Source organism: Lepisosteus oculatus, chromosome 14 (genome assembly GCF_040954835.1).
Source record: "Lepisosteus oculatus isolate fLepOcu1 chromosome 14, fLepOcu1.hap2, whole genome shotgun sequence".
Taxonomy (NCBI): Eukaryota; Metazoa; Chordata; class Actinopteri; order Semionotiformes; family Lepisosteidae; genus Lepisosteus; species Lepisosteus oculatus.
In genome coordinates, this window is record NC_090709.1 from 26,961,376 (window position 1) to 26,971,109 (window position 9,734).

Consider the following 9,734-nt stretch of genomic DNA (forward strand, 5'->3'; position numbering starts at 1 on the left):
CACACATCAGTTCGGAGGGGAGTACCAGTTCCAGTGTGACAGATAGAGGAGCTTGCGATCAGGCTGAAGAATTTGACCCCATGCTGCAACCTAAAAGCCAGAAGCTAAACAGTGATGTTGAGACAAAGCAAATAATTCTGGAATATAATTTGTGACCCCAAGTTCACACAATATAATGTCACAAGTGTTTTATACACACTGACCTACACAGTTTCACCAGTGTCTTGACTGCAGCATCAAGAAGCAGTGAAACACAATGCTTAAACACACACTCAGCTCCTCCAGCACTGAGAGAAATGTGTGCCAGAGCAGAGAAGCAGGTTTAAAGTCAGCTGTGCCAAGACATTTTCACCAGTAATCTTTCATGCCCTCCTTCACTTATTCTGCTTGTTCTTTAATGTTTGTTTTTTTAGGCCTGTGATTGTATCTAGGTTTCTGGGTTGTATTGTATCTGGGTGACTGTCTCAATGAGATATGAAACTGGCATAGTTGCTTCAGGCTAATTATCCTGATATATCTGAGACACTGCGCTGTTCAGGGCTCTTCCTCTTGGAGGCACTGTTGTGACAGGAAGCGGTCAATAATCTGGGAACTGAGACAAGACAGGACTAGGGGAACAATCTCCCCGTCTTCCCTGCACCCCAAGAGGAGGACATGAGGATCAGAGGATTTACAAACCAGCCAACAGCTGATGATACTGGAATCCAGCTACAGTGAGACTTGAGTACTGGGACTTGGTCATTGTTGCACTACTGAAATTTGAATTTAAAATCAAAATATTAAATTTTCTCTTTTCTTTCTGGGTATTATTTGGAATACGTACTGTATTTGAACATGTTTGAAGATAATTTGCGATAAATTGACAATGGTATAGTGAGTGTAACATTGGAAAAACATGTTTGCACCTGGATATGCTTTTCATTTTATATTAATTAAATCACATTAAATGCACCAAATGCACATTAAATGCACCAAGAAGAGAATCTGAGAACTAAATGCATGTTTCTCAGCTCTAAAAAGCCTTTCTAGTCTGTCTGTTTGAGAATTTTGCAGGAATATGTTTTGAAACTTTTATTGTAATACTTTTTCTAACCAAGGTCTTCAATAAAATAAATCAGACTTTAATATTTGAGGCTTGCAAGCAATGCTACATGTTAATGACTGAGTAATGGTTTACTAGATGCTTCTCTACTTGCACTATGAACCTCAGGGGTGAAGACTTGATTTAAAGTGTTTGCTGTCGAAAGGGAACAGTTTAAAGTGAAGAGTGAACAGGGTGCACAGTGTTTTGTTTGATATGGAAGGTTGGTGATGGGAGAGAGGTGGAGGTGGGGCTGGACAGGAGATGTCAGAATGGCGGGAAGTTTGGGTGAGGCTGTGCAAGTACTGAGTGCCCTGTAAACAGATATCTGAGATAGCTACTGCCGTGGAATTTTATCAAAGAAGAGCCAGGATAGGTGTTCTCATTCACTCAGTAAGGTCTTTATTCATATTGCAATATGGGAAAAAGCAATCACTGGTCTGTGCAGAGAAGTGAAGGCTGATTCAAAAGCAAGCAAGGAGAACCCCTTGTTTTGTATCTTTTTTTTAAGCTGACGCAACACTTCAAGGACAGGCGAAGCAGTAATTTTCCATTCCTTATAGGTTTCTGCTTTAAGCAAAGAAGAGCAGTTAATAAAATAGTTTATCATAATCCCTTCTTCAAGCAACAGAGATAAACATTATTAAAACATCCAGTGCCCTTGATGAGTTTGGTGCTATCACACTTTGTTCTAAGTATCTAGCTCTCTGTCCCTAAACAACATTTTTAGGATAAAACACTTTTTCTCAGTAACCTTCCATTACACTACAGCATGCAACTGGGAGAGAGTCACTGTGCCAGGGCTCTGGGATTTAATACAGGTCTCAATCACATTTTACCAGGTGAGAGAGTCATTGTCTCAAGGTGAAACTGTCTTCGAGGGTAGTTGCATCCAAAATACAATGGAAACTATCACATTTAAGCTTTTTTTTTGGATCGAGAAGACGATCATGGTGAGACTCAAAATATACCTGTGTTTTCTTCTTTCGAGAATGAGTGGATTATTGAGGTGCAAAAGTATTGGTTCCGAATAAAAAATCCACTCCTGTCACTGTTTATCCTTTGATAGATTCTTCAAATCCTTCCTCTGAACGTTGATATTTAGTGATAATATCATACAAATTGTGGTTTTCTCTTATTCGCCAATTTTATTACAATAACAGCCTATTTTACAATTGTATTGGATGTTACAAAATATTGAATAGCATTTGTCTTTAGATTCACATTAAAATTAAGAAAAATATGCCAAAAGATTATAACAGAACTCTACAGTCCTAACCTAATGACACCGGCGATCTGTCGTTTTTACTTGTCAAGTTCTCTAACAAATCTGCGCTGTATTTTTAAAATATCTTAGCTGAGGAGTATAAATGAATTCTTCCGCCACCCACTCAATGAATATTTGCATTAAACTATGACCTATGTTGTCCATGATGATAAATTCTGTACAACAAGACAGAAAGAAAGGCACCACTGTGAGTGGAGTTTCACTTCATGACATCATAAGTAGGCAGTGAGTCAATAGAGGGGGAGTCATCCCACTGTTATCCTTATCCATGATCAAGAGTCTCACCCCCTGCTTTACGCTGCACCTAGTGATGATCTGTAGACAGTGTGTCTTCCACCTCACCCACCTCCTGAGGCAATAATCTTGAATAAACAGAGGGCTGGAGACCCAGCCCGGCTCCTGTCTCTCTCCCCTTGGAGCTGGGAGATTTTCTCAGAACCATGTTGAGGTGAAATGGGAGTGGGATGACGCAGGTGTCTTGGAGAGGTGAGTCGCCCCAGCCCCTGTGTACCTCAGTGTGATTCAAGCAAGGGGGAGGGGTTTAAGGTACTTACCAATCCCGCGTATGCACCCTCTGATTCAAAGTCAGGCAGGACTTCATTGTACAGCGCCGGGCAGTCCAGCTGGATAGATGATATCATGTTCTGAGCCCAGGTCCGCACCCGTATCTGTTACGATCCCTGCCTCCCGGCAACGGAGGAGGCAGAAGTAGGCGTAGCCCCTATCCATCAGTTCACCTATAAGTTTTCCCATTCACCACCACACCCCCGTCTCATCCTACTTAAACACCTGTCCTTCCCTACCTCGTTGCTCAGTATTGGTTTTCCCTTTCGAGCTTCCTGGTTGCGTTACTTCTACTCTGTGTTCGTCTTGGCTTTCGGTTTGCGGTTTTTCCCTTTGGACTTCGGCTTTTCGGATCTCAGCTTGGATTGGTTACTTTCGCTCTGTTTTGGATCACTGGCTACCCCTGGATTCTCGGATTGCTCTACGGACTACGACTTCGGATCTCGCTTCGGCTTCGGTACTCGTTCCCTTTCGGATATCTGGCTTCCCCTGGACTCTCGGCTCGTTCCTACGATTACGGTTTGCTTTCGGATTACGACTTGGTTTTGTTCGCTCCTGCAAGTGGGTTCACTCACTGGTTCGGTCCCTATTACCGTAACAGAATACTGAGCCATTTAACATGGACCCAGCGGAGCAAGAGGAGATTCGCTCGGCTTTGGATCAGCACGGACAAGCCTTACTCCAGCTCCAGGCTTCTGTCCAACAGATCTCTGCGCACCTGTCTGCAATGCCGCCCATCGGCAATCGAGGAAGCAACGCTGGAGCTGCCGCTTCGGCTCCGCCTCCGCCAGCTCCTACACCTGCCCCTCGACCTCTTCCACTAACTCCACCTGACAGGTTTGACGGCAACCCTACGAAATGTCGGGGCTTCTTAGCACAGTGTGCGCTGGTTCTCAGGCTTCACCCGGAGACTTTTTTTTCTCCTCAGGACAAGATCGCCTTCATAGTTTCACGGCTAACCGGCCGCGCTTTGGAATGGGCTACTGCTCTGCTTGATCGCGGGGCTCCTGAAATTCAGGATTATGATTTTTTTTAGGAAAATTTAAGGGGGTTTTTTGTCGTCCCATAGTTGGCCAAGACTCTGCCTTCCGCCTCTCCTCCATCCACCAAGGCCGCCGGTCTGTACATGATTATGCTATAGATTTTCAAGTAGCAGCAGCAGAGACTCACTGGGACGATGACGATGACCTTTGTGGTCGAAGTGGATGCTTCTGGCCATGGTGTGGGTGCTGTTTTCTCCCAACGTCATGGAGAAAAACAGATTCTTCATCCCTGTGCCTTCTTCTCTAAGAAGCTATCCCCTGCCCAAATGAACTACGACGTCGGTAACCGTGAGCTCTTGGCCATTAAGCTGGCATTGGAGGAAGGGAGGCACTGGTTAGAGGGTGCTCATCACCCTTTTTTAATTTACACTGATCATAAAAACCTGGAGTATCTGCAGTCGGCCAAACGTCTTTGTCCTCGCCAGGCTAGGTGGTCCCTTTTTTTTTCCAGATTTAATTTCTTGATCACCTACACTCCAGGTTCCAAGAACATCAAGGCAGACGCCCTTTCACGGATCCACGACCCCCCTGAGGCCGAATTGATTCCAGAACCCATCATCCCGTCTGGTAAGTTCCTGGCAGCGGTAAGATGGGACATTGAGGTAATTGGTAGGGCAGACGGTACCTCCTCAGTGCCCTCAGGACAAGTTATTTGTCTCTAATTCCGTCAGATCGGCAGTTTTACAATGGGGACACGACTCCCGCTTCGCCGGACACCCTGGATTCCACCGTACCTTGGATTTCATCTCCAGAGACTTCTGGTGGCCAGCTATGGCCAAGGATGTCAAGGAATATGTCCAGGCCTGCTCTATCTGCTTCCAAATGAAGTCTTCCCGGATGAGGGCAGCAGGCCATCTTCAACCCTTACCCATCCCGGACCGTCCTTGGACCCACCTCTCAGTAGATTTTATTACTGACCTTCCACCCAGCCATGGACACACGACTATTATGGTGGTGGTAGACCGTTTTTCCAAATCTGCCCATTTTATTCCCCTACCATCTTTACCTACAGCTCGAGAACTAGCAGAATTGTTTGTACAACATATCTTCCGACTGCATGGCATCCCTAAGGATATCGTTTCTGATAGGGGCCCTCAGTTTGTCTCCCGATTTTGGAGGGCCTTCTGTAAGTCACTAGGCGCCTCAGTCTCACTTACCTCAGCTTATCACCCTCAGGTCAACGGTCAGACAGAACGAATGAATCAGGACCTGCTGACCTATTTACGGACTTATATCTCCTCTACCCATGATAATTGTGTGTCCTTGCTCCCATGGGCAGAGTATGCACACAATTCTTTGTATACCACATCTACTGGCATGTCTCCCTATAAGTGTGCTTTAGGTTATCAGCCTCCTCTTATCCCTGACTCCCATCCCAACACAGAGGTACCTTCGGTTCAGGACTACATCTCTAACCTGAAGACCTTCTGGAGGAAGGCCAAAGCCACCCTTCTTCGCACCTCAGCTCAGCAGAAGAGGGTGACTGATCGGCGCCGTCGTATCCCACCCAGACTTCGACGTGGTCAGTTTGTTTGGTTATCTACTCGTAACTTTCCTCTTAAGCAACCTTCTGGCAAGCTTGCTCCCAGGTACATTGGTCCTTTTCGTGTCCTCGCCCAGATCACCCCTGTAACTTACCGACTGGCCTTGCCTCCTACCCTTTGGATCCACCCTACTTTCCATGTTTCCCTCCTTAAACCCTTTCACAGATCCACCCTGTCTAAACCGCAAAAAAAAACCCACCACCTCGAGTAATTGATGGACTCCCTGCTTACACGGTCAATAAAATCCTGGATTCCCGATGGTCTCGTGGATCCCTACAATATCTCGTCGATTGGGAAGGCTACGGTCTGGAGGAGCGCTCGTGGGTCTCGGAGAAGGATATTCTGGACCCCAACCTCATCCAAGACTTCCACCTTAACTTCCCGGATCGTCCCGTTAGGGCGTCAGGAGCCGCCCGTAGGGGGGGGGTAATGTTACGATCCCTGCCTCCCGGCAACGGAGGAGGCAGAAGTAGGCGTAGCCCCTATCCATCAGTTCACCTATCAGTTTTTCCTATTCACCACCACACCCCCGTCTCATCCTACTTAAACACCTGTCCTTCCCTACCTCGTTGCTCAGTATTGGTTTTCCCTTTCCAGCTTCCTGGTTGCGCTACTTCTACTCTATGTTCGTCTTAGATTTCGGTTTGTGGTTTTTCCCTTTGGACTTCGGCTTTTCGGATCTCGGCTTGGATTGGTTACTTTCGCTCTGTTTTGGATCACTGGCTACCCCTGGATTCTCGGATTGCTCTACGGACTACGACTTCGGATCTCGCTTCGGCTTCGGTACTCGTTCCCTTTCGGATATCTGGCTTCCCCTGGACTCTCGGCTCGTTCCTACGATTACGGTTTGCTTTCGGATTACGACTTGGTTTTGTTCGCTCCTGCAAGTGGGTTCACTCACTGGTTCGGTCCCTATTACCGAAACCATAACAGTATCTCCTCCTCCTGGAGCAGCCCCTCCAGCTCGACCTGCAGGCCCTCCCTGAGCCGCCACAGGGCCGCTGGGGTCAGGCCCGGGTGAGCGGGTGTACCAGGGGGTGGGTGAGGGGGTGTGTGAGGGGGCGAGCAATGGGGTATGTGGGCTGCCAAGGAGGAGGTCCATGCCCTGTCCTTCTGCAGATCCCTCTCCGGGCCCTTAGGGTAGTTCCACAGCTGGGTCTCGGTCTCCTGCCTGGTGATTGGCTGGCTAGCCTGAGGGGACAGGGACACAGAGAGGGCATGAGGAGGACAGAGAGAAAACTGAGAGGGTCTTCTCCAGGAGGACCAGGCCCTACCCCTGGTCTCCCAGCAATCACAGTCATCATCATTGCAGCTGAAACCAAACTTTCGATAGATGTCACAGACATATCAGGCTCACAGACTTGCAGCTCTCGGCTGCCTGGGGTGAGACGCAGGGGGAGTCTGCTCCCTCTTCCTCTAACAGTCCTATCAGATGACAGTGGCAGACCTGATCCAACCCCACTTTCCCTTTCACACACAGCCACACACAGGCATGACTGTGTCAACATCATCACCACCTCCACCATCACAATCTCCACTATCTTCCATTACCATCATCATCACTTCCACCATCACAACCCCTACGATCTTCATCACCATCATCATCACCCCCACCATTACAATCTCCACTATCTTTGTCACCATCATCTTCATCACATTTCTAATAAATGATCTACACCATCTTCATTACCATATCCTTCTTCATCATTACAATCATCATGCCCACCATCATCATCAACACCTTTCCATCAACATCATTATCATAACCACCTTCATTATCTACACTATCATCTGCATCATCCTGAGCAGAACACATTGGTTGTCTTACAATGGAAGAATCTTTGCTCAGCGCCTCAGTATTAGACGACCCTCTATTGCCTTTCAGGGTCACGTCCGTCTCTGTCGAGACCTGTCAACAAGTTGACTGCTTTAGTCTCACCAGCAGAAGCCAACCAAGTTTGTGTCTCAGTACAGGTTTATTCTTAGTCTAACAGAATAAATACTTTGGGAAGAGCATTTAATAATGAGAGCAGGAGGCACTTCTTTACATAAAGGAGGGTGGGGGTGTGAAACAAGCTGTCTAGTCATGTTGTTGAAGCCGATACCCTGGCTTGTCTCAAGAGAGAGCTGGATGAGACCCTACAGTCAGGACAGGAGGCACTGCTGTACATAGAGGGTGGTGGGTGTGTGGAACAAGCTATCCAACCATGTTGTTGAACCCAATACTCACGTTCCTGTGAGATCTGCCCCAGGTCTCGGTGTGACGCCCTTCTCTCTGCTCGGCCATTCCTCTCTCAACTTGAGGGAGTTTCTCCCGGCGGCACTGGGGAGGAGAAAACAGTTACCAGACAGACAAACACACTGTCATCATCATCATGGGCCAAGATGACCCTACATGACAGTGACGTGTCATCCTCGATTCAGAAGCAGTGTCCAGCCCTCGTCTATACTGCTTCATGATCCCCAACATCCCTGCCGAGACCTCTTGATGGGCCAGTTCTGGTAGACCATGGGTCTCAAGCCTAATCAAAATCCCTGGAGGGCCAGGTGCATCTCCAGGCTTTCTTTCCAAAAGGGGCTAGCCAATTAAACAATTAAGCTAATTATTTTTATAAGAAGATGTGGAAATAATGTGTTTAATAATATATTTTGATGTCTCTCACTGTTGAAGACTCAAAATATTCAAGGCACAGTTGGATATTTAAGGTCTGAATAAAGGTACAGTATTAGAATATTTTTTGTTTCATTCAAAAATTAAATCAACATTGTAACCAAGACCTCTGGGCAGGAAACCAGATGATACACAGGACCCTCTAGGAATGGAGTTTGAGACATGCTCACCCTCTCTCACACACAACCTCACACACACTCACCCTCTCACTACTACTACTACTACTACTACTACTACTACTACTACTACTACTAATAATAATAATAATAATAATGCAGACTCACTGTACTTGGAGTCTTGGGTCTGGCTCCACAACCTGTGTTGGCTGAGTCTCCTGTTACCTCCTTCCTGATCTGGGGATGTCAGACACAGTTGTGTTACAGACATAGGCTGGACTAGACTCACAAGCACACACACCCACAGACACATACTCCCACACACTAACACACACGCAGATGCACACACTGTCAGGTAGAGTCTTTCTCTTCTTCAAGAGAGGACAATAGAGCCCTGCTACTGCGATGAGCTTTAATTTCAGGAGGAGGAAGAAGAGGAAGAATCACAATATGAAGAAGATTAGCAGTGGACTCACAGCTCTCTGGGTCTGGGGCCTGACTCTCAAACTTGTCTTCAGTCTCTGGTGGGTTTGGACATCTTCTCTGTTCATCTGTGGACAGGACAGTTCAGTTAGACAAACAAGTTCGACCAGACTTCACTCTCACAGTCAATCAATCAATCAATTTTTTCTTATATTTTACCTTCTAATCCAGAACATCAAAGCACTTTACAAAACATACCTGGAAAATAGAGTATAAATGTGTAATACTGTAGTTCCTGGAGTAAGTGCTTGGATAATCCAACTACCACTGTTGTTACTTCTGCTGCTACTACTATGACCATGACTACAAATTCTAATACTAATTCTGATATTAATACTACTACTGCTGTCATTACTAGTAATAGTGATAAAAACAGAGCACTCACAGCTCTCTGGACGTTGGTCGTGAATCTAGAAAGTGGTTCTTTTCTCAGGCGACTCTGGACCCCAACACCTGTTGATGGGTCACTTCTGTCAGACACACAAATGAAGCCAAGCCCACCTACACACACACTCACACACACTGACAGATATACACCCACACAATCACACACATTATCACACACTGACAGACACCCACCCACACATATTCACACACAGACATTACACACACACAGACACTCACACACACTCACAGACACACATTCTTACACTGACAGACACACACACATACACTACACACACTCACAGACACGATATACATTTATACACACAATCAGACACTCACACACATACTCACACACCTTCACAGACACACACATAGACTACAAATACTTATAGACACACACCAACACACACACACAGACAAAAACACACACACTCATAACTACAAATACAGTATAACTAACACTAACACAAATGCCACTAACATTAAAACAGTAACACTATCACTAAGAATTACACTATCATTATCACTGACACAAACTATTACTACACTACTAATAC

General features: G+C 46.1%; 1 long non-coding RNA gene across 1 annotated transcript; it reads right to left on the minus strand.

Moving 5' to 3' along the window:
- Positions 1–1,460: 1,460 nt before the first annotated feature.
- Positions 1,461–4,763, minus strand: LOC138243039 (uncharacterized). Its single transcript, XR_011191900.1, has 2 exons — positions 2,924–4,763; positions 1,461–1,648 (listed from the first exon to the last, which is right to left on the minus strand). It is a non-coding gene; the product is annotated as an uncharacterized lncRNA (long non-coding RNA).
- Positions 4,764–9,734: the final 4,971 nt, after the last annotated feature.